Source organism: Zosterops lateralis (assembly GCF_965231275.1).
Source record: "Zosterops lateralis genome assembly, chromosome: 12".
In the NCBI taxonomy this organism is placed as follows: Eukaryota; Metazoa; Chordata; class Aves; order Passeriformes; family Zosteropidae; genus Zosterops; species Zosterops lateralis.
In genome coordinates, this window is record NC_139772.1 from 8,717,062 (window position 1) to 8,740,933 (window position 23,872).

The 23,872-nt window shown below is 39.8% G+C and overlaps 1 long non-coding RNA gene across 6 annotated transcripts in view; it reads right to left on the reverse strand.

Moving 5' to 3' along the window:
* LOC310914000 overlaps nucleotides 1-23,872 on the reverse strand; it is an 86,936-nt gene that overhangs the window by 32,270 nt on the left and 30,794 nt on the right. For 4 of the 6 annotated variants that reach the window (XR_014590937.1, XR_014590938.1, XR_014590939.1 and 1 more), the window contains one exon: nucleotides 1,002-5,313. The exons of 1 other annotated variant lie outside the window; for it this stretch is intronic. This is a non-coding gene — a long non-coding RNA (uncharacterized lncRNA). Of the gene's footprint in view, nucleotides 1-1,001; nucleotides 5,314-23,872 lie in introns of those variants that run through there. One more of the 6 variants, XR_014590936.1, reaches the window with a different exon arrangement.

Below are 23,872 nucleotides of genomic sequence, written 5' to 3' on the forward strand. Positions count from 1 at the left end.
TGACCAAAGCAGATAGTTGGATGTGCAGAGCACTTGGAACAATTACCTTATTGCCTTATTCATTCCTGTGAGGTGTTAACCCAGACACCCAGGAATGGTAATTTAGATGTCACGAGGAGTTATTGAACTTCTCATGTAAGAAAGATCTGTACAATTTGCTGTGAGTGACATCTCAATGTCACAAGGGGGTGATAGCTGGATGCTAATGCCACTTACTTGTTTCTTCCCTCACCAAAAAAAGAGAAAAACCTAGAAAATGTAATTTTTTATATTAATGATTTTTTAAAATTTTTTTAGATTGTAAGACTGTTTTGCACTTGGTACTGTACAATGGAGGAACTAAACATGACCCTTTCCTCAAAAACCTTTCAAAGGAAAACTAGCCAGAGAAAGATGGACTAACACAGTACTGGTCAATATAGTGTCTGTCAGTTAAATATTTGCTCATTTGCATGGCATAAAATGAGTGTCAGTTCTGATTAACTGGGCTTGGTTCGAAAGCTGGAAGAGTAGCACTGCCAGCACAAGCTGGAGAGCAAGTCAAAGACAGGATAGATCTGTGTAATTATCACAAGAGTTGGAGACAAACAGAAGATTCTCTTATGTAGGAAAGTAGTTCCTGCTCTCTCCCCATCCTGATTCCCATTTTGTGTTAGCATGAGGGTCTGAAGAAATGAAGAAGAGTAGTAGCTTAAATTAAAACATTAAACTTTTGTACATATAACCGGGGAAGAGACTTTCACCCCTGCCTTGGTGATGCAATCTGGAAGAAGTGCTGCCTCTTAAAGAAGTAAAGTGTAAGATTTGGAGAAGGAGGCCAATTTCAGTTTTAGGGCATTAACTCTTATTCCATGAAAATTCCTTTAAGCCACTAATTCAGATAAACAAATAACCAGAAAAGTAATCCATGGACTACTACTTAGGCCACCACTTGAGTGTTTCAAGGATATAACTTAGAAATGTGATTTCCCCCACCCCCATCCCACAGAAAACTTGTGATTTTATGTGCTTTTTTATGCATGTATTAAACAAATGGCACAGCTGAATAGCTTTTCTTAAAAACTGGACATTCACCAAAAAGAAGTTTGCCAGCACAGACAATTAGGCTTTCTTCTTTTAACAATAGATTGACTGACTGGCACATTTGAAATGCGAGCGTATTTTTTATTCCTCCGTTCACCCTTTGAGCTGATAAACATGAACAATGGGAAACAGCTGGGACAGGAAAACATTTTAGTTTGTATTTTCAAAGCAAGCAAGAAATAAACCCATCAGTGGGAGCCAGATCACATCTTCTGCCTTAGGGGTAGTCAGCAATTGGGGGGAAAAATACGATCCATATTTTTAATCAAACATTACATATTTATTAATGTGCAGCTGGCCTATTGTGTGCATGATTTTTTTTCTTTAACGCTGTGCTGCGTCCGTCAGCCTGACATTGTTCTGTAACTGACATTACTCTATAAGGATCTGGAAATGCACAGATTTAATAGGAATCATTGAGACAATTGCTTTCTGTATTATTAGGTCTGTGTGACGTAGGTACCATCTGAAATTCAATTTTAGAAGAAAAATAAGATATTGTTCTATCAAGGCAATTTTGTGCACCTGTGATACAGTAAGAACACACACCCCCATGCTCCTATTTTCCTCCTCACTCATCTAACTTCAGGGCCATTTAATGATATGTGCCACTCTTTTGTTAAAAATGTTTGGCCAAATGTATTTTGATGCTTATTGAGATTAAACTTTCAGTACATCTCCCTGGTAGCAAAGGTTGGGCTGTTCATTAGTTGGAGGTTTGGCCTTGTCAGGTTCCATTGACTGCTGGCTAAAAGGATCACTTTATCATCATTTGTCTGCAATGGAGACAGTCTTTATTCAGCCTTGATTCCTCTGGGGTCACAGCTGTCATAACTTCACTTGCTTTATAATGCAGACCCCAGTTTCACAATCCCCTTAGGTAATTGTCTAATAGATTCAGTTTACCTTAATATAGGTAATATGTTATTTACAAAGAAATACAAGGGAAAGTAAGGGGCAATATCGCTCAAAACATCCCCCTCCTAACCTGCTGCTTGGCATCAATCATTTGGAAATTATGTTAAACTCAGTTCTCATTTTGAACCCAAAAGGGAAATACACCAATTTTTTTTGAGTTTTACTCTGATCCTTCACCTGCAAATCTTTAGACTGAGCCCTCGGGCCTGGTTTTCTGCTGGTTAAAGTTGAGATAACTCTGCAAATTTTGATAAGGCTATGTACGGTGTTTTGGAGAACAAGGCCTTCATTTGCCCTTACAGTTCAGACCCTGCATATTTTATGTGCTGAAAATTATAGTTCAATTTAACTTGAAACAGTAAGTTTGACTTAAGGTCAGTGTGTTAACCTTTTCAGCAAAAAACCAGCAAGGGCAAGGATGGGCAACTGCTGCCCCTTCTTGTCCCAGGGGGTCACCCACCCTGGTGCTCTGATGAGGGTTTCTCTTCCATGGAGCTCCTCCAGTTTTGCATCTCTTGACAAAGGAACTGGAAATGAGACAATTCCCTCCAAAACAAGGCCAAAGAATCAGCTTGCCTCCATTTGATTTAGTAAAACCTGAAATCTTTTTACAAAGCCTGGAAGAGCTCCATGATGAGCATGGGAGAAACCCATTTCTGAGTGTTTTGGTAACCAGAGCATTCCCCTTGCAGGTCAGCTGCTGCCTTGTTCACAACCAGAAACAGCTTGGCTCCCCAGAGGAGATGGGCTGAGAAATTTCCACATTTGGTCTTCTTTAAAATTCTTATTAAGAATGAGTGGAAAAAATCAGAGCTTCATTTTCACACTGGTACTACTGCCTTTACAAAGTGCTGGCAGCTTCAGTTACTCGAAATAAGATATATTTATATTTTTTATTTTGTATCTCTTAAGGATTACACAGAAATGATTGTATGCTTCACAGAAAGTAGTTGCCACACTGTGTTCTTAATATCCCTACTAATAAAGATTTGCATTTCACTATTTTTCAGTCAGAAGAATGATGATGCCAAAGTATCCAGAAAAAGCACATAACAGAGACAGCTCTACACCAAATTTCTAATACAGAACTATATGGGTCCACACAGATCCCTCTTTGAAGGTAACTACTTAAGGAGAGCAGTTTTAGAGACTTTAATCATTAACGGAAAACCTTGATGCAAAATAAAACATAATGAAAAATAAACACCTTGTGGTGGGAGTCTAAACTTAAAGAGGGAAGTTGTATTTTCCTTTCCATTTGTGGAAGTTTGTGGGCACTCAGATCCCACACCTTCCTCTGCAAGAGGATTCAAACACCAAATCCTCTCCACAATTCACTGACTGGATATTTATTTTTCAAAGTTTTTCCTGAATGTGTCCATATTTTTAAAACAAAACATGTACTCCATCAACGGCATCTTCTCACAGTAAAGCTTCTTTCAAAGTCCACTCAGTCATACTTTGTATGTGAGCTTATGCACCAGCATGTGTTGAATTTCCCAGCTAATATCTTAACTAGAAGCTGATTTCATTTGAGCTTCTAATTCAATGCCACAACTCACTGCACTGCAATATCTTAATTACAGTTGGAGATTGATAAGTAAACAAGGAAATGCAGCTGTAGTGTTGTGGAAAGTTACCCTTTAATTATTAGCTTTCATTTATTTTTTATTATTTTTCTCCCAAATATATTCCATATTATAAATTAATTCAAAATAGCTATAGAGCAAATAAACATTACACGAGGGGAAAAAAAACAACAAAAATCCCCACAACCCCCAAAGCAATCTTTTAAAGGATTGCATAAAAACTGGATATAAATGCCTGTTTCCATGTGTACTGCTGCACCATCCATGAAAACAGCCTTTAAGAAAACTCGTCTTACAAAGGAAAATGTCACTAGATATAGTGTTGATCATTAGAAGCACTACAGTGCATTCGTCTGCTTGTACCCCACTTTGATTACTATACAGCAAAGATGGCCACAAGCACTCAGAAAGTTTTATTGAGGCTTAAATCTTCATTCAAATGATGTAAAGGGGCATTGAATGAAGATTTAGAACTCTATAAAGCTGCTTGGCAGTGTCTGTGGCAATCTATGCCACATAAAAACTGAAATGCTTCTACTTTCTTATTGAAACATTTCTACTGTAATTCTTTAATATTAGGTAGCAGCCACAGTGTTGGGACATTACCACATCTGGGAGTATTTCTCTTACTAAGGCTTTGCCTGCAATCAGTTGTGCAGGATATTACAGAATGTTGATGTCTAGGACATAATGGAAGAGGAATTGTTACTGCAATTACATATTATTATGCTTTTCAGAAGATAATGTGGGTTCATTCATGTGAGCATTTTGAACTAGCAAATATCCTAATTGCTTACATGTCTGTTATGATCCTAAATCCAGTTGACATATCTGATGCACTGTTGCATTTTAATCTGGCCACTTGCACGTGTCCTCTTTATGATTTTCCTCTGACCTGCATGAACTATGCAAACAAGGAACACGAGTGTCTTGCATATTGCCTTTGCAGTTTTGGTCTGAGGAAACACCCAGGGGGACAGAGAGACAGAGCACTGGAACCAAGTGTACTTTTTTTCAGGAATATAGAATTAGCCTGTGCAAGAGCAGGGTAAGTGCTAATGACCTGATTATGCTATAATGGCAAATTTATGAAAGAAGTGTGTGCACTGCTTCAACTCTCCTCTCCCGGCGTGTTGGATTGACAGAGGATGTGTGGTATCCACCCATTCACTTAACCAGAAAACAAAGGCAGATGATTAAGAAACATTAGTATTCTGAAGCAGCAATCAAACTGACCCTGCCAAGGAGTGAAGAACAGCAAGCCCAGCCAAAAAGTGCTGCAGTTGTCTGGTGTTAGAACTGCAGGTGTACAGGCAGCATTTTTTCACAGACTTTCCTGAGGCAGCAAGCAGGGCCAGACAACAGCAGCTCACTCCATGGTGCTTATGGCAGCCTCATGTGCACATGGGGTGATAGAAAATGGTCAGAGAAAAGATGTGCTTTTAGAAATTCCTGCTTAATAATCCACTAGAGGGAGCTTATGTATAACCTCTTCCAGGCCAATTATCTCAGAACGTGGTTTTGCATAATTAACAAAGATCAGGTAGTTATGAGGGGGATACCTGCACTGCTGTTCTTTTCTTGATATGCCATCCTGGAGCTCAGGAATGGCCCTTTTGGAATCTCCAGTTCTATCCAGAAGAGCAGTTTGCTTTTCTCAAGTGGAATCAGCATTCTCGTTGGCATCAGCAGCGATTCACCTTCATCACTGACAGACTCAAACCTGAGAAAAAACAGCCCCTGCTGAGTGAGGACTTACACGTAAAGCATTGCAAAGCTTTACCTAACCTATCCTCTGTCCTTGCCTCCTTCCACTCTGACTGCAAAACAAGAATTCAGTAGCTATGATTCCCACAGAAGTAACAGGCAAACTACCCAGACTGCAGACTTTGCCTCCTGTCTGTTTCAGTAGGACAAGGCACAGTGAGAACAGTGTTTGCCTGGCACTGCTTTCTTTCCAACTGGGAACTGCCTCCTTTCTCTGGGAGACAGCTGGTATCAAAATTGGTGTCCTTGACAATATTTAACATGCAAACACCTGCAACTATTTCCTATAGAGTTAGCTAATAAAAAGACAGGTTTAACTCTCATATCAGAAATATCAGATTTAGTTTAGCAGCAGAGATGTACTTGCCATTACAATTCCAGCTAAATCTAGACATAGCACACTTTCAAGCTACATACCCACATAGTACAGTCTAAGTAGTCAGATACACTATCAAAGAGCTTATCATAAAACTTGAAATTGCTGTATCCTTTACACTCATTGCCTCTTTTTCTTTCTGTTTTTTCTGTTGGAAGAGAAAACTTATGACTACACTTCAGCTGTCACCAGCTTTCAAGGTTATACTGATAGGAATGAGAAACATATTCCTAATCTGCATACCAATGCATTGAGAATGCAAAGGCAGGCTTTTTGCCATTGAATAGATGATGATAAGGTCTTAAGTCTTTTGAATTTCTTGTGTTGTACTTGTATTATCATATGATTTCTTAAGCCAAGAATGAATATGTAAATTTCTTGCCTCTGACTTGCTCCAAAATAATGGACATTACACTTGCACAGTGGCAATTCAGAGTGTAAAATTGATTAATATTTGTTTTCAAAATGACATGCAATGATGTATGGATCCTTTTACAACTTAAATTAATACTTTAAAGAGATGAATGGTCTCTACAGAGGATGTTAAAGTTCAAGCTGAGAAATTTGCATATTTATATTACAACCAACTGATAATAATTGTCGAAACAGAATGTAATGTGGTTCGTTTTTCATTTTAATCTGGTTGTACTCAAACACAGGACCTCATTAACTTCCAGCAACTAATACACCATTATCAGTCCCCATAAACCAGGCTTGCCTTGAATTTATGAATTTCAAAGACTATTTCCAGTGGTGAATCGCTGTTAAACACTGGGTCAGTCACTAGCAGGTGAACTCCATGTCAGATGCTGTAGAAGCATGAAAGTTACCTGGACTAAAGTGCTGGAGAATCCCATGGCCAGGTATCTACTTGTTGGCTGACACTCAGAGCCAAAATTATGGTGTGATTTAAACATCTTGCCTTTGAAGGCCCGCTCAAAGACAGTCTGGTTTCCTCTGGATGACCAAAATCAACAAATCCAACTTCATCAATTTCCTATATTAGGCAGTATTCTTTAACATTAAAAAAAAACCCCCTGGAAAACCCCAACAAAAAATGAGCAAGAGATCTTTCATTGAGATATAAGTTTTGCAAAAGGAAAATCCATAAATTTTGATTGAGTAGATAATCAAACTTGGATGATATTGAGGATGCAGCCATAATAAATACTTTCTACTTGCATTTAAGTATCAGTTGCAACAGAATTAGCAGTGTATCGCCCTTCTGAGGAGAGAAATATAAAGTAAGCATGCTGTCAACATCTATGGTGTAGTGCATTATAGGTATTCTTGTGGGTATTCTTTTACATTTCCAGATGTATTGGGAAAATATGCATCTCTCTAAGAACGAACAGTTACCAAGAAACTTCACAGCTCTGTGAATTTCTTGTTGTAAAATGGATTTTGACTCTTCTAATAACAATTGTTATTTCTTTGGCTCACCAAAAGTTGATGGCTATATATATATAAAAGAAGAAGTGTTGCTTACAGTGGCAACTACGTTTCATTTTCCCACATAAGGGTTAGTTAAAGGCTGGTGTGACCCTTCTGTTCAAGAGATCTGGTGTGTGACTGGTCTGGTGGGATGTAGGAAGAGGAAATGTACCTTTCCTTTGATACTGTAACAGCTGCAGGGAACCCAGGACTCAAAGGGGCTGTCTAACAGCTGGCAATATCTGGGGTATGGATGCATTTGCAATCTCCTCCTAACTGTATTGCTACAGGGAAGAGGATAACATTCCTCAAATAACTTCCTGCAGTCCCAATGTTGTCTTTGGGAAAAGAACAGGGCAGTTAGGTCAGCCCTATGGCTGCCTTGTGCAGTACTGGGAAAGTCCCAGGAGGCTGAAAAAGAGAAGGAACACTATAGAAGCTCTAAAGAAAGTAAATCTGTGCTTTTCTAATAAGAAGTTTTACTTAACTGAATGAAAAGCTCTAAAATATACCTGGCCTTATGACTTATTTCCTAAGAAACCATCCAGTCTTCCCATTATAGCCTCACAAAAAACTATTTAATAAATATTCCTATCAGCTGATAAATCCCTGGACGACAACCTGTTTCAGCCTCTTCCAGTCTGTTCCATCCTGTTCCAACCTGTTCCAGCCTATTCCAGCCTGTTCCAGCCTATTCCAACCTGTTCCAGACTGTTCTAGTCTGTTCCAGCCTATTCCAGCCTGTTCCAGCCTGTTTCATCCTGTTCCAGCCTATTCCAACCTGTTCCAGTTTGTTCCAGCCTGTTCCAGCCTATTCCAATCTGTTCCAGCCTGTTCCAGCTGCACAGTGATTGGACATTATATTAATTTGTTGCAACTTTATAATGGTGCAACTCTCTGGATGGTCCTTGCAAAACGAGTCCACAGAACAGGTCAGGAAGACACCTTGTTTGTTTTCCAAATTTGTTATTTCCAAATTTGACTGAGTTATGCTGCATTCAGGCCACCACAAAGCTTATAAACTAATTTTTAAAAAAAGGGCAGGTAGAGCAGTGAAACATCTTCTCCAGCATATAAATTAATCCATCCTACATGTTGGTTACTAAATGATGACTAAATAATTGATTTTTCACTGTGAAGGGTGTGTACCTTCCTACAGAGTTCTGTAGTGGGACCTGTGCTATAACATATTCACAACTGATTTAAGAAAAATGAAGGAGTGCATCTCCTGGTGGCAATTTAATATCTACTACAACATTACCAGAACAGTAAAAACATAAACTGACCAAGGCTTGGTGAAGAATCTCTGAGAAACTTGGTGATAAAATGGCCAAAGAGACAAGATGCTGACAAAAAGCAAACATTGCACAGGGAGGGGGAAGGGAAGAAAAAACAATACCCCGAACCAGAAACACAGCATGGCACCCTAAATAATTTATTATCACTTAGCAAAGTAGGAGAGTAATTATGGACAGTAAACATTAACTCAATGCTTAGGTGAGGAATGGAAAACCATTATTTATACACAGCACCCCTGACTTGTGAATACTTTTCAGTATTTGATCTCAAAGGTGGTATTACAGAATAATGTAGAGAAAAAAAATAATGGCAGTAACATTTTCGAAAGGTTACTGAAAAATTAATTAGATAAGATTTCTTTGATTAGGACAGGAAATCTTGAGGAAGGTTTTGTGAGTCTATAAAAATACTCCTTAACATGGAAAAGGTGGGTAGGGAATAAATGGTCACCATTTCTCATAATACTACATCAAATAGGGAGCAGTCTGGGAAAATACAAAACAGCAGGTATATAGAAATATATATTACTTTACATGTTTCCTATTTTATCAAAACAGATTTCTGTCCTATATTTGGATGTTAAAATTGTTGAAAAGTTGACTGGAGAAAATTCAGACAAGAAATGTCCATCAGAGATTATTAAACACAGTGATGCAGACCTAAACAGCAGTCCCTGAACTCCAGGTTGCTGGAAATAGTAAGGCTGCCTTGGAGAAAGCTCCATTTCACTGTTGCAGCCACATGCCTGTTTTTGCAAACATCTGCAGCAGCCAGTCTGTAGGGTTAGCTGCTTGCACAGAGCACAGACACTGCTGTGTAGCAGTGGAGCGAAGGAACAACCCAGAACTGGCACACAGGAATTCTTGTCCTGCTCTAGTCTCAGCAAAGCAGATCACAGAACATTTTGCTTTTCAACTCCACCAACCATACTGGAAAATTTTCTTCCTGTAGAAAAATTCCTTGCCAGTAAACCTGGGGTTTTGTAGTACAAGTTCCAGCAATCCCTATGAGTCAATGAGGGCAAGTTCAGCCATCAGAAATATATATTTACACGTGGAAATTGTTAGTAATACTGCTCTTCTCTTCCCCAGAGACAGCTCCATTGCCACAGCCTTGAGAAACACATGCACACACACACAGAGACACAGAGGAACAATCAATAGATACACTTAGAAAGCCCCTTACACCGTGTCGCGCTCCACGGATTTTGATAATATCAATCATAATTGAGTTAGATAAAATCCATCTGACTTTCAGGATGCTGGGGTCAGCTGGGGACGCAATGCCTCACTTCACATCAATTACCACATGTAGTAAGGTGGTGGTAAGCAATTCCATTTGATAGTTTGCAGCTATAAATAATTATATGGCAATAGCAGTAAAGTTGGCTCTTGGGCACAATACAGAATCATGAATTTTCATTTACTTATATCTCAGAAGCTGTTAGGCCTCCTGGTTTGAAATGTGAACCCCTGATTAGGTATAGCAGCCTTTCTATTAGTACAGTATATTCAGCTGGTAGGGGCTTTTGAATGAACACTTTATACGTTTTCTTATTTCATGAGAATATTTTCATTACAAATATGAGCACATGATACATAAGGATTGATTAGAAATTGCTGTAACAAAGCAAACTTCAGTTTCAGCCACCTTTATTATCATATTCCATCTTTCATTCAGTTTAGGGTCTGTCCTATCCAAGACTCTGTAGCATTTCAGTACAATTTTTTTAACATGCTGTATAATAAATTCTTTGCAATTTGAAAACATACAGAGTAAAGTAGGTTTATTAATCAGAAAAGTAGTGCAGAAAGGTTCCAAAAAGGATCAGATATTTTTTATACTTCCTTGCTTTGCCTGGATGCCTGTTCCTTTTAAAATGCTGGTTTTTATTACATATTCTGTATTTTTAAGAACATCAGTAAACAAAGGCAGAATGGACATGAAGTCAGATTAAGAATAAGGTAGGAGCACGGGATGGAGTCGAGCTGCTTTAAGTGTGAACATCAGAAAGAACCAGGCTGAGGAACACCTCAGGAAGGCTGGACAGGTACAATCAGAACAGGATGATGCAGCAGAGAACTGGAAGAAGTACAAAGCCAAGTCTTCCTAAACATATCAAGGTATATCAAAAATGCAATAAGGATTCATTTAACATTTTAAAAGCAATGTGCAAATGGGGGCTGGGAAGGATGAAGATGCACCTGACAAGAGGAAACCCAGCACAAGTAGCAGCTTCTGTCATTCATCACATTTCACCATGGATCAAAGAATGAATAGAGAACACTTCCTGCTCTGTCCTAGAGATTCCTGTGGTGGAAAAGGAGCTGATTTCACTGATGAGCTTGTTTTCAGAAGCCAGTCTGCCATAAGAGAGGCTACAGAGCACTCATACACAAGGCTGCTTCCAGTTTGCAGAGATGCTGGAGCTGGAGGTGGTGAATAGGACACGAGGCAGGGAAAAGCAGCACTGGGGCAGTCACTGGAACCAAATGATGTAAAATGGAGTAACAATGGCTGTGCAATACCAGGGAGGATTTAACAGTCAAGAACAGAAAAAAAAAAAAAAAATCCTTCATCAGCAAGATGTTGACATAGGATCTACATTTTAGGCAAGTCTTGCTCTTCATTTCACCCTGACCTGAAGACCAATTACGAAAACCATGAACATTTTGATCAGTAAGGAAAATCAAAAAATGTTCAGCAACCTGAGAAAGAATTAATGTAAGAAAAAGTCTTCTAAACAGGAGGAAGATTAAATGCATTGAGGATGTCATAGATATTTGAACAAGAGTCAATGATTTAAAGGAAAGGCAGATTACATGTGCCAAAAGAATGCATAGTTGTCACTAATTCTAGATGAGTCATTAAAAAACATTTGAATATAATGTAGGAACAGGTAAGAACTGCAGCCCTAATTATGATTTGATAGGACAGACCTAATTTTAGTAATGCAACCTATGTAAAACTGGGCATCCATTGCTTTGGGAGGCCCAGGTCACAGCCCACAGAGCAGCATCTTGCTGATCAGAGAACTGGTGTTTAACAGCATGAATTGAACTGCAATCAACAAGGAGCCTGATTTGTGTTCTAAATTGGTGTTTAGCAGCACAATCTGAACTGCAATCAAGGGAGAACTCATAACCTTTTCTAGGGGGAGCAAATGGATAATTTCCAATCTCATTACACAAAATATTTGTAGCAACTTAAATTAGATTGGAAAAGATCCCAAATTATTTTAACATGAGATCTGTAGGAGAACTTCTTGAATGTGTTTTAGAGCAAAAGCCTGCAGAAATGTAAAGGTTCTAGTAAAAGACTTACTCTCAGTATGCCTTTTATAATTTTTCTCCTTAAAACTGGAAAAACCTCTGAAAAGCCATTGAAATAAAAAAGCAGATATTTTGTGGCTGTGTTTTTTACTCTGTTCCTTCACTAATTTCTCTGCTCTATAGTACATGCAGTACCTGCATGAATTGTTTGTTTTTTCTTCAGCAAACCTGAATGGTTCCCAGAAAAATTGCAACACATCTTGATAAAAAAGGTATATTGCCTTGTGTCATAGGCCAGTTTCCTGAAGTCACTACTCAGAGGATACTTGATCATAGCATCAAATAGTAATCCCTAGTCACATTCAAGAGTTTGGTGGCCTTATGGTCAACCTGATGCTCTGTGCATCATCCCACTGGCACTGCTTTCCCTGTAACTATGTCATCAATGATATTATATCCCAAATACAATATTGCAGAATAACCTCACAATTGGATATTTTAGCAACCACCTTCTGTGATGGTTTTGTACATTTTGTGTTTGTCTTGTGTTTTATTTCTTCTTCTATCTCACCCACAGCCAACGGTCAATGTGAAGATCTGGCTCCCCGGCCTGTTGCCATTGCTCTGCATATTCATGAGCAAAATCTTTCCATATCCACATGGCAAACCTTTCAAACTGTCATAAAGAAGAAATAATCACCTTTTCTTTAAAATCTAACAAAGCCCACCAGAGCTGTGTTCTTTGTATAATAGTTAACATTGTCACTAGTAATCAATTTATTTTACTGGTAAAGACAGTATTCTCATGACAAGTCAAAGACCTTTGGAAACAGTACATCTGTGCCTGCTATTTAAGCACACACAGACACAAAGAAGCAGAATATATTAGAAACAAAAAATATGTCAGCTTGTATAATGGTCCCATTGTTTGCTCTACCAGAGAGGGATTGTGCCATAACATATGATGCTGAATGTGCTTTTCTTGTTCTCCAGCCTTCATAATAAAGTATTTGATGCAAATACTCTAATCACATGGAGAAGATGCGGATGTTAGTTGTCCTTCCTTCCATTGCTATCCCCGCTGCCTCAAGAAAAATATTTTTATGAATATTAAAAAATGCAAACAGCAAATTGATGAAATTCTGGTTTAGTGTGTTACTTTTAATAACAGGTACTTGATTCACACTTGGCTCAATATGAGCCCTCTGCCAGACACTGGAGCAACATCAGTGCAATGTTCAGCAAATGGCACCTCTCTTGTGCCTTCTCCATTAGGCTGCTTAATTATTTTGTACAGGATAAATCAGAAGAGGTAAAAAGGGTCACAAAGACCAGCATATACCCTATGAAAGTGCTCCATATAGAGCACTGTAAGTGTATGCAGCCCTTTGCAACACCTCCCAATGGGTAGTGCCCACAATTTACAGAAAAAAATGTCTTTCCAGAGTGTAGGAAGAGGTAGAATAGGTCAGTTTATTCATTTATAACACTTCCTCCAGTGCAGGGCAAGTCTTAAGTCTAAGGTGGAACTTCAAATACACAAAGTGACCTTAAGTAGGAAGAAGCACATTGACCTTTAATTATGCTGCATGGACCATAGAATTAGCCAGTGCTAAAACAGTTCATCCAGTTGAACATTTCTGTTCCTACTCACTCATTTATCAATGAGAGAATAGGGAACATCTGCCCACAAGAGAAAGACAAAGGGCAGGAATAACTTTGGAGAGGATGATGGCCTGTAATAAGGACTGGCAGCAGAGAAGAGTCACAGGTCCACCCCAGCCACACTCCACAAAGTGCCATTCTCTGTTGACAGGCAACAAACCCCTTGGCAAGCTTGCCCCTTCCCTGGCTGTGCACACAGCTCTGCACAACTGGAGCTGCCAATTTTTCTGTAATGGGAGAAAGGGTCCCGCATGAAATAAACAGGACAGGGATTCATTCCTTTATCCCAGCATACTTTGTTGTAGTGCAGCTATGTCACATTTCCATCAGAAGCAGCAGCCTCCATCCTATCATACACAGTGCTGCACCTCTCGTGGTGTGGTGCAGGAGCTGTCTGGAAAACAGGGGAGTTTCCAGAGTTCTGCTTTGTGACACTTAAACATGTTCTTCCCAAGTTGTTTGGTGGGAATATTATAACGCTTCTCTGCTTCTCTGCATTTGGAATGAAAAGACAGAGCAGGTAAATACTCTTCTGCTTTCTCTTCCTGGGCACTCACTCATTAATTGGGCTGTTACATGCTTGTCTACATGAGAGTACTGCGTACACTGAAGCAGCACATGGGGCTTCAGAAAATCAATAGCTTCCCCCTTATATTATCAGATTTCATACTTTTTTTTCCTTATGGAAGCCAAAGAAACTTCATATGTGTGCAAGTCAGCTGCTGCAGAAAGCAATAATGCATCAACATCAACTTTAAAGCAGCACTAGTGAAGTGGAATAGACTAAATATTGCCTGCTGCAGCATGCAGCCAGTATGAAACAAGCAGAAATAAAATCAGAGATGCAATTAAAAAGCTCTGTTAAAGGTACCTGATGTTATGCTCTAGGTTCATGTGGCCATTAACATCTGGCAGGAGCAGAAGGGGCCTGCAGTGGTTTGTGTAAGGGATGGAGCTCCTCGGGACCCATTAACCACCTCAGCAGCCCTTCCCCCACACACCGGGCAATGTAACAGAATTCCTACATCTCAAAAGCCCACTCTATAAACAGAGATGAAATCTGAATATTCAAACCTTCAGCCCTCCTGCCGAGCACAGCTGAGCATGCTGCAGCTCGACTTCAAAGCAACAGAGTCATGAGAAAGGAAGCACAGCCCGGTGGCACTGGGGACTGGGAGCTGGTGCCTGGCTGGGCTGCATGGCTCTGTGTGTGTGTGTGCTGTTAAACTGGGCTGTAATGTACACAGCACATCTTCAGCTTTGCAAAACCAGGCCCAACATTTGGCTTTTCTCAGGGTCAAAAGCACCCAGTTATTACTCGACTGTTAATTTGCATTTCAAAAGGCCAGGCCAGTTCTCAATATACCTCTGCTATATTATAACTTAGTGGGTTGGATAATAATTTGGACTTTGCAATGAGAGCAGAGGTTATTTTGTGCTGGGGCCAGGTGCTTCAAGCCATGGAGCATTTGAATCCTGAGGTGTGTGGCTGGGACCATGCACACCAATCCCCAGGTCTGTGCAGTGAGGCCAGGGCTCTAGGCTGCTGCTGGCCAAGGATGGAAATTCTGATTCCTGGGGCACAACGAGAGTCAGGCTATACTGCCACAGCCAAGACTGGTGACTTAAAAAAAAAAAAAAATCATGGATTTGGAGATCTAGTTGTAGTTCCCTGTATTGCTCAATTTTGATTTTGGTTCTCTGTGCCAAGCACAAAATCTAACCACTGGCTGTTCAGAGGTTCACTATCAGTGGCAGGTCCTTAACACTGTTCTGACTTCCCTACTCCTGCCCCATTCTTCAATAAAACAAAAGCATCTTTCCTCCAAACCATTTCCCAAAACTGAATGTTTGAAATTAGACTAGAAGAAAATAATATCCCTTCTGAGGGAGTAGTACATGAAGATGCCTTTGTCTTACTAGGCCTCCTGCTGATGCCCAGGGACAATATCCAGTGTTTTCATCTAGCATTCTATGCAAGTGTCATTAGTGGCACCTTCATACATTCAAGTTCATCTCTAATGAACAAGCATGAAGGAGCCTGGAGTGCTTCCTTGTGAAAGTGTCCAAATGTGTGCTTGTAAGAACAATGTTTCTGTAGGAGTGACCAGACAGCTCCCAGTTAATCAAGGCACTGCAAATAAAACTATCTGTCCATTCTTTATGACTTAGGACTTTTAAATTGCTTAATTGCAGTTGAGGTTTTTGCTAGGACAGTTCACAGCTTGCAGTGTTTGAAAAGAATAACTACAACACAGCCAGGTAAAAGCACTACTGACATCCCTGGCAGAGCCATTAGAAGTTGCTCCATCTGAGGGTAAGATAGATTTACCTTTCTTCATCTTTTAGAAACACAGCCTGAACTGTAATCTGTTTGGTTTTGGTAGTGGATTTACTTGTTGCTTCTTTTATCCTTAATGGGAACATACACACACATTTACCTTTGGGTCACTCATAATTTCTGTTTGCTCTCTGAGCTCCCAGACTGATCCCTCTTATGCCCTGTAAGCCAGCACTTTTTAATTATCTCTACTGCAAGGCCTATTCTAAAAGATAAAATTATAAGAGCATTTGTGCAATCTATGCCCGAGTCTCTCAATATGCCCTTGCCAAGCTGCAATAGCATCATTGCCTCTCACTGAGGGCAGCTGCTCTGAAGTTTGGATGGTAGCAATGGAAATGTGGGCTGGTAACACATTGACAGGTTCCATTTTTCACTGTGAAAGCATTTTTATTAAGCAGATACGTTCAAAGTGAGAGGTTTTCGAGAACATGCCGTGAGGTGAGCTGCAGTGGGGAAAGCCATCTCTGCACTGACAGCAGGAGCAGGATCCATCCTCATGGGGATCTTTAAAAAATATAGATCTGAGCTTAACCTTACTGGCCACTGTATGTCATATGCATGTCATCAAAACCTCAGCATGGATGTGGCAGTAATAATATCTGGTTGCTATTAAATAAATAGTGAGGTGATGATGGGAGTTTTCCACAGTTCAGCATGTTGCTTGTTATTAGGATCACTGGTTTGGGGCTGGAGGAGGAGGAGCAGGGCAGAAACATTCATTTCAGGCCATGATTCTAAAAACTTTCAAACCTTAGTCTTACTTAACAAAAGAACTTGTATGTATGAATTACACATGTGCACAGCTATGTGTGAACTCTGGCACTAGATATTTACTCACTAAACTGCCTAGTTGGCAAACAGCTTTGACTCACTGTAGCATAGTTGCACCTCTGAACTGCACTGAAAATTCCTACAATCAAGAAACATTCCTTAGCAGGTGTTATTTTAATTTGAAGAAACAACCAAAGCACCAAGATCTGGCACAAAGGGACTTGTATAATAAGAAGTGAATTGCAAATAAAGATGTGGGGTTGTGCCAAGGAAGAGATACAGCAGCTTTTCCCTCCAGTTACTGCCCACCTTATTTGTTTACCCCACCAAGACTGAACACAACACACTGAGAGACTGCCCAGAAGCACTGCTCCTTTCCCAGCTCCAACACTCAGCAGCTCTAATGGAACTTTGAAAGCAGTGAATTAAAAAAAACCCAAAAAACCTTTGGCAGTTCCTACTCTCCTCAGGATGCTGAAGGGTGCATCTCTCATTGCATCCACAACATTCACTCAGACAGTAAGAAGGGCAAAGAGTGTCTGGAAAGGCGTTAGTGAAATTACTACCACATCATTTCTAGGGAAGCCAAAGCAGCTTTTGGTTTTGAGCTGATTAGTTACTTACATCATGGTTTGGAGATGATTAATATAATTATATTATGCTCAGCCAACTGCTTTTTGTCCAATGACAGATTAAATATTTATTTTAATTACAACCTATAAAGCAAAATTTTTCTGAAGGTGTTAGTATATTTGTAAAACATGTTTGATGACAGCTCAGCTGACTAAAATTTGTAGTTAATTAAATGAAGACTTTATCATAGATTTTACTAATTCAAGACATTCTTGGTAATCCCAGCACATATTGAATTGGTGTTGAGGAAAGACATCCTTATCAAGCCCTCAAATGAGCCCCAGCACATCAGGGATGGGACCTGTGCAGATGAGAAATCTGCCCTGCTAAGCACCAGCCTGGTGTATGCAAATGTTGAGACTACCAGTTCAACACATCACTAGCCAAATATTTCAGCCTATCATGACACAAACATTTTTCAGAGTGAAGGTGTGAACTTCAACTCTGTTCACTTATTCCTAAAAACAATGTGAGGCGATATTGGTTTTATTTTCCTCACTGATTGGCATAAAACAGTGTTCATCTTTTAATCTGATATTCCAATATTTAGGTCGTTCACAGGGGAAAAGAGATAGGGTAAAATAATTTTTTTTGATGCACATAAATTACTTTATTCTACATTTCCATGAAATGAAGATATTGGAAAAAGCTATTAATTGCAGGTAAGTCATATCTGTGACACATCACATGGTATTATTTCTTCAAATGCCTATTTTAAAATAGTATCAAAAACTACAGTGATAAGTATTTCCTTGTGAAAAGAGATAGAAAAATTGAATAATGAGAAATAAATTTCATTTTGTTTTCCTTTTGTTCTGATGGAAAAAAGTAGAAATAAAAAAAAAGAAAAAAGCTTTAAAAATTACTGTTCCGCTTAATGAGAAAACAGTCTTTATTTTTTTTTTTTAATTAGACTTATCCAAAACTTTCTTCTAGTCATGGGAGATTACAGGATAAATCCAGGCACATTTACACCCTGAAGGCAGGATGAGAACTCATGAACACCAATGCAAATGTAGAATATGTCCAATTGATTTCTGCAGAGTTTAATTTCTAAAGTACACAAAAATAAATTGCAAAATAGTTAAACCACTGTGAAATGTCTTTTCCTGTGTTGTTGAAGGGTGCCCCTATAGCCTCATCTAGCTGTTTTCAGAGAGAAAGTATTGCTGGTTATTACTTGACTTGTGACTTGGAGTCAATTCTAAATGCAACTCTCATTTTAGTGCAGCTGCAACTAATATTCATTATTAGTTGCAAGTCAACTATAGATTTAATGACCAATTCCTTCCATATCACAGACTGTGAGATTTATTGAGGAATAGAAAATGCATTAAAATAAAGGATAGTTCCTTTTAGCATTATTTCCCATTTTAAAAGGAAAAAAAGGAAGCTGACAATCAAAGTAAGCCTGTTATATTTCCCTTGTTCTAACAAATGAAACCATTCTTATACAAAAAGATGAATTAATAACTCCTGTGTACCAGAATCAGAGATTGTCTATGGAAAAAAAGGGAAAAAAAAGTAACCCTTTTCCATTTGGATTGTGCTGATAACATTTATTTTTCTCTTTCCATCTGGAAAGCCTGTGGGTATCATGAGAATTGTAGCGAAGCTGATTGGGGTCATGTGTGAGGGCACTGGGATCAGAGCCAATGTCACATCCAGCCCCCTGCAGCTCCAACAGCTCCCAGAGAGGGTGTAAGTACAAATCTGTGGCATATTGGGAAATGAGGGTGGTCACAACTGGGGTCAGTGGCCAGAGTGTTTCAAACAGCCTCGGGAGCAGTGATCAGTTCTTAACCTGCAGCAGATACACTGAGTGGAGTTCCAGTCAGGAATGGTGGTGTGTCCTGCAGAAAGGATGCTCTAAACCTGTTGCTTTTTGAAAATTTGGTGTAATCATAGAAATACACAAACCTTGCAAATTGCATGGAGAGAGCCTTCTGTGTTCATCTGGCAAAGAAGTTAGAACAGCAGATCTCATGCTTCTGGTTTATTTGTTTAGCAAGATTGCTGAGAAGAACATTAGAAGACAAATCAGTATTTTTACAATAGCAAGACAGAGGTTTTCAGGTTCCTCAAAGAAAGGCAAAGTCAGAAACACTATAGCAGTGGGCTGTGGGTTTCTACACATGGCTCTTGCATTATCTCTCTGAGACCAAAAAGTATGTGGAAAATGCACTGTCTATGCTGTAACTCATACAATAAAATATGAGTTGGTTTTTCACCCCCAGCCCCAGTTTCTGCTACCATGTTGAAAAGGCTGGTAGAGGACCACTGGTACTGCACCAGAGGAGACAGCTGTGCTTGTGGCCTAGACTGCAATGCAGGGTAGCAGAGAAATTGTGACAAACATCCTTTACTGTAGAAACATCCAGAACCACCATTAAAAATCTCTGAGGAGAAAACAGTGCTGAGTAGCAGATACCTTCTAAAACTGCCTCAAGAGCCCAGCTGCTTTGCCACATTTGAGTGCTCAGAGCACACTTGAGTGCCTGAGCCACAGGCCACCAAGCCCCTCAGGGACAGGAGGAGGACATGTCTGAAAGCCCCTCTCTCTCTCTCTCTCTCTCACAAACTCAACCTTGTGAGCAGAGTAGAATACAACTTCTGCAATGACAGGTGCAAGAGGAGCTGGTGCTCCTGACTCTGTGTATGCTGTATCCAGTAACTGGAGCACTTGGAGTGGCAAAATCTGTTCCCCACCTTGGCCTGAGGGTCCTTCCTTGGAGGAAGACTGGCTACCAGACAGCAGGAACTACATGGGTCCTTTTCTTCTCCTTTCTCTTCCCAATGAGATGCAGTGTATTGAGCCCCCAGGCAGCAGGACCAGACCATGCAAATCCAGAGCTGCCTGTCTCCCAACAGGATTGTGTCACAAAGATGGGATCATTCTCCTTCTTGCTCACACATTAGGAATTGTGTGACAGGACAAAAGAAACCGAAGCCCTGCATTTATTTCTGCCCTCTGAGTACAGCTACCAACACATGCTCCTTAGGGAATTTGAGCCTATAGATGCCTGGTCCACAAACCCTACCAAGTGTAGGTGTGAGATACACTGAACACACAGCTTTGCCAAGCTGGCAGAGATAGGCACATGAAACTGCCCAGTGTCCCACAAGCAGCAATTATGCACAGCTTTAAAAATATCCAACTTCTCAGTAGTATTAGCTACAATGGAGCAAAGATTCTTTAACTGAGATGGGAATGAATGAGTGTGTAATCCTGCAGAAGGAGGCATTTATCTAATGAAAATAGTTTGGTAGCTTCAATTGACAGTGAATTCTCTGGGATTACAAGTCTGGGTGGCTGATATCATCTCCAGAGAGGGTTATTCCAAATTAATCTTGTCACCATGCAAAGAACCACAATTCAACCATTCATCTTTCCAGAGATGAATGTTTTCATCAGATGCATGTTGGCATGGGATGCACTTAGATCATCTGCTCTGCCTCAAACCCAACCCTGAAATTAGTCTGCGCTTTTAAAGTGCTCTTTCAAAAACAACCTGGTATGTGACTGTCACCTTACAGTTTTGTACATGTGTCTGCAAACATGTGTGTATACTTACAAATATGTCTATATACATACATATATGTGTGTGTGAGAAGAGAACAGAAATTAACACCTGTGCTTTAGTTCAGCACCTGTGCTTTTTGGCTCCCTGAAAATACAACTTGTTTCCTGCAAGAGCAGATCACTCTTGGATCTTTCTCCACATCAGCAGCAACAGTGCACCGCTACACCTCAGTGCTTCAATAGATGAACATGTCTCCTAGTGAGAAATCCAGTGCCCTGTTATGCAAAGCCAGAGTGTTGTTAATCACATGCTCCCAGCTTGTAAATGACAGTAAAATCAGTAGACAGCCTTCAGAGAAAGATTCTCTCATTCTAGCCTCTTAGACTATGCCTGAACTTTAAATTGTACTTGGACTGCATATATACATTGCATAAGTTGAAAAATTCCTTACAATGTTTTCAGATTTCTTTATAATAAATCAGGTTTTAATTCAAGTGTTTATTTCCCACTGGATTTGCATGTAAGGTTAAGACAGCTGGCACACAGAAAATGCAATACAGAATTTATTGCCTGATTCCTAGCATGTAAAAGGAGATTCTAATGGGACCATCATGGACTTGAAAGTGACCATGGATACCATAGGTATCCCTGCTCAGATAGGTGGAGTAGTGCTCTTTTACTGCATTTATTTGGTACACCCATTTCATAAAAATAGCAAAATCTAAGAAATTACATGAGCCAAAACATTTTTCACATGCATGAGCCAACCATTTAATTTCAGCCTATTAGGGAATTTGGTCAGCACAAATGTCATAAGCTTCAAAAGTTTAGAAATCCTATAAATTAGAGCAGAAATTCTTCTGCCAAATTTTACTGGTTTTGAACTAAGAAAGACCCTTTGTACAAAAAAAATGTTTGGATTATTCTAAAAAGTTGCTCCATCTCCTTCAGCTCAGGTGGATAAAATAGCAAGTGATAATACAATTTGCCAGGTATCCTTCAACTGACAGCAAGCTTTCGAATTCAACTGTTTTGTTTGCCTAATTTATGAAATTCATCTCACAGTTATAAGAGATCTCTCTGCAGATTGTGGGAAATATCTGACTTATTCCTCCTGGGAAGCACAGCAGGTCCAATGATACCAGTGACGAAAACATTTTCATTTTTACAGCTTGTGGTATAACCATATAAAAGAGAGACAGAGGCCTCTGAGGGGAGCAGGACCAAGTCAGCTTGCAGTGGATGAAACTCCCAGTAACAATGCTTTGGCTTCCTGCCGTTAGATGCTCTCAGAACCAATATGATGTGGATTCATCATTCACCCCAAGGGACACAGGACACCAGGCAGTTGTCCAAGACCTGGTGCTGGGGGCAAATTCTGCCCCACTCTGGGAGCCCAGCTACGGCAGAGCTGTGCTTTGGGCTCCTTGCACTGGCCAACACACTCAGGAGAGCCAAACCTTTGGCTCTGGTACAGTGCAGTCAGTACCTCTATTGTTTTAAGTTATCTTTTTCCACACCTGCAAAATCTTTCATTCAGGAGCTACAGATATCCTGCGTTATCCCTGAGTTCTACCTTTAAGCTGTCCTTTTCTATTCCAAGCTTCCCTCCCTCCTCTTGTGCCCCTTCTCCCCCAGTTAATATGTTGCATCTTATTTCATGCTGTGACACCATTAGTGGAACCTAATCTCCTCTCTAAAGTAGACTATTAGTGTTTGGTTGGGGCCACTTATGAGGTCATACGCTCACAGAGCACTTATCTGAAGTAAATGCCTTGTAGCTAATCAGGAAAAGGTAACATGCCATCACCCTGCCCACAGCTTCCCAGCACCCAAACCCCACTCATTTACAGTGAGAGAAACCCCAAGCAGCCCAAGGTTTGATTTTTCCTTTTACATGACAGAAGCCACAGCCCTTAAGTGACTAGGATGGAATGAGAAAGGAATAAACAATTAGACAGGGCTGCTGGAACAAATCCTCCTGTTTCATTTTTCTTCTTCACTTGTCTCAGCGGGAGTAGTTTTACCTCCTATTGACACCCATTGTGCTCTTGGCTGCTTGCTATGATGCAGCTGTTTTCTTAATGCCCATCAACCCTCTCCCTTTTTACGATACAAAGGTGACTTGTTAATACAAATGTTGTTGAAACCTTAATAACAATGAGTCCCAGTCGTGATCAATGATATTGCACCTTGGCAAGGGAATGTATCAATGCGTATGGATTCATTTAAAAGTCATCTGCTCAAGGCTGCCGATTTTTTATTTTAAAAATCTCCGCATAAGAAATACGACTGTTCTATCAGACTGACATTTCTAACTCTACAGGGTGCAGTAACACAGTATTACAGTTCTACTATTTCCTGTGATACCCACTTAGTCTCGTATCTACCATTTTCTATCTGCCCCTGAGAGTACATTTAAACACAACCTGAGTCTTCCAATGAAATCCTCAAATCCCAGTTATGCTCAGTCCTGTTAAAAAGCTGCTTTGATGCACCTGTCCTTCTCCAAAAGTACTTCCAAGGAAGCCACATGATTCTCAATGCCATTTTTGTCTCATTATCAAAACCTCAGCACAAACCAGATGTTATCATCACCTAAACACTAGCTGAATTGTCTCTGGGCTTACCAACTAGAGTGTTAATGTTATTTCAGAAAGTATATTACCCTTTAAACTGTGTGTGTATGAATGGCCATACCTCAAAATGCCGTTGTGTTCAAAAGTAAATATAGCATTTATGACAGACCAGTTCTCCTTTCCTTTATGGCATCCTTGTAAGGATGTTGCTCTAGTTATCTCAGTAGATATATGCTAGTGCAAAGTGATATTAGATTAAAAGATCAGGAATGATGAAATTGAATATAGATACCTATATATGTAACGGACAGAGGGCAAAATCCACAGAGAAGTGTTGGTTTTTTCCCAAGCTTGGGAAACAAGCTTGAGTGAACCTCATTCCTCGAATAGTCTCAGTTCTGGATCAGGGTATTCTAAGTCATTTCCTACTTAATCCACTCAGCCAGAGACATGATCATTGGACTATGTAGGGATCAGTTTGCCCTAGAGAATAAAAGCTTTTGGTGTTCAAAACATGAAAGCTGAATCATTCAGAAACTGAGCTACACTGCTATTGTAATTCTGAGCAGAGGAACCATGTAACACAGCTGCTTTGCTTTGAAAAATGTTTCCAGTGTT